Source organism: Mus caroli, unplaced genomic scaffold, assembly GCF_900094665.2.
Source record: "Mus caroli unplaced genomic scaffold, CAROLI_EIJ_v1.1 scaffold_26223_1, whole genome shotgun sequence".
Classification (NCBI taxonomy): domain Eukaryota; kingdom Metazoa; phylum Chordata; class Mammalia; order Rodentia; family Muridae; genus Mus; species Mus caroli.
The window spans coordinates 224-2,363 of record NW_018390330.1 but is presented as its reverse complement, the minus strand read 5'-3'; the positions used below and the strand labels follow the sequence as shown (position 1 = coordinate 2,363).

At 49.0% G+C, this 2,140-nt stretch overlaps 1 pseudogene; it reads left to right on the top strand.

Annotated features, from left to right (window-relative positions):
- The first annotated feature begins 591 nt into the window (after positions 1-591).
- LOC110288595 lies at positions 592-1,783 on the top strand (annotated as a pseudogene).
- The last annotated feature ends 357 nt before the right edge of the window (positions 1,784-2,140 follow it).

Genomic DNA, 2,140 nt, shown 5'->3' with positions numbered 1-2,140 from the left:
TGGTGAACTTTGTTAATTTTGGTGGCTTTCAAACATTGTGATTCAACCACTGGCCTGAGTGCAGGATCTGGGATATGATTTAACCCAAGGCAGTCTTGTTCNACTGTTGGTCATGGAAACTACCATGTTTTGCTGCTCAGATCAAACACAAGCTGTCACCACAGAGGCCATAGTTGCACAGCTAGGTAATGATTGGCAGTCCACACAGATACACTAGGTTACTAGAGAACATGGGAATCTGTGGTTTTGTATGATTTTCCAAGCTCATACCGTTTCCAGTTGGCCTTCTCTATGCCTTAAGTCTAAGGATCAAGATCTAGGCTCTCAGCTATTGCCCCAGCACCAGGCCTGCCTGACCTACTGCTGCCATGCTCCCCACCAAGGTAGTCATGCACTGATCCTCTGAAACTGCAAGCAAGCTCTAGTAAACACTGCCCTAACTTTCCTTGGCCAAAGTGTTTTAACACAGCAATAGAAAATTAGTTGTGAGGTCTTCCTTGAGACCTGTGGCCACTACTCTAGGTGGGACTACAGTAAAGTAAAATCCAGTAAAGACTCCTCATGCATGAATGAAATCCATTCCGGGTGGGGCAGGCTGGTGTGCAGATGGGCGATGCCTGCTGGGAGCTCTATTGTCCAGAACCTGGGATTCAGACTTATGGGCACATGCACAGTGACAAGACCACTGGTGGTGGTGGAGAAAAGACTCCCTCACCACCTTCTTCTGTGAAACTACATCTGGAAACATGTGCCTTGGGTCGTCTTTGTAGCTCGGGAGGCTAGTGTATTTGCTGCCTTCTGAAATCACATGAAATCTGGCTCCTTCTCCCAGAGCAGTTTATCGCTTGGAAAGAAGATACAGCCCTCAACAATGCTCATGGCCACTCCATCACTGGCCATGATATCGTCGACCCAGGACAGGATCAGACCCGTAAGCTGCCTTGTCAGTGTACAGGATTTCAGGGCTTCCTGGTATTCCACAGCTTTGGAGGGGGCACCAGCTCCTGCTTCACCAGGTCTCAGCTGATGAGAGTGGCTTTCTACTGACTATAACCAGAAGTCCAAAAAAGAGTTCCCCATCTACCCAGCCCCGCAAGTGTCCACAGCTGTAGTGGAGCCCTACAACTCCATCCTGACCACACATACCACTCTGGTATGACAGACTCTGCCTTCATAGTGGACAAGGAGTCCATCTGTGACATCTATCACCACAACAAAGATATTGAGGACTCAACCTATACTAACCTCATCAGCCAGATCAACTTCTGCATCACTGTTTCCTTGTGTTCTGGTGGGCCATTCCACGTGGATGTGACTGAGTTTCAGAGCAGCCTGGTGCCCTACCCCCTCATCTCCTTGGTCCCCTATGCTCCATCATCTCTGCAGAGAAAGCCTACCATGAGCAGCTGTCAATGGCAGAGTTCACCAATGCCTGGTTTGAACCTGCCAACCTGATGGTGATGTGTGATCCATAGATGGCAGGTACAAAGCCTACTGCCTGCTGTGCCATGGAGATGTGGTACCCAAGGATGTGAATGCTGCCATCACTACCCTCAAGATGAAACCCACAATGCATTGTGCCAGAGGCTTCAAGATTGGTGTCAATTACTAGGCACCCACTGTGGTGCCTGTGGGTGATCTGGACAAGGTGCAGCTTGCAGTGAGTATGCTGAGCAACACAATTAAGATTGCTGAAGCCTGTTCTTGCCCAGACCACAAACTTAACTTAATGTAAGCAAAGAGGACTTTTGTATACTGGTATGTGGTTGAGGGCTTGGAGTAGAGGGATCTCTCTGGGGCTGGAGAGGATTATGAGGAAGTAGGCATGGACTCTATGGTGGTTTGTATATGCTTGACCCAGGGAGTAGCACTATTGGGAGGTGTGGCTTTGTTGGAGGATGTGTGTCACTGTAGTGGTGAATTTGAGACCCTCCTCCTAGCTCCATGCAAGACAGTCTTTCCCTAGCAGTTTTCAGATGAACATGTAGAGCTCTCGGCTCCTCCTGCACCATGCCTACCTGGATGCTGCCATGGCTTTATGATCCTGGACTGCATCTCCAAACTTGTAAGCCAGCCCCAATTAAATGTTGTCCTTATAAGTGTTGCCTTGGCCATGGTGTCTGCCCACAGCAGTAAAACC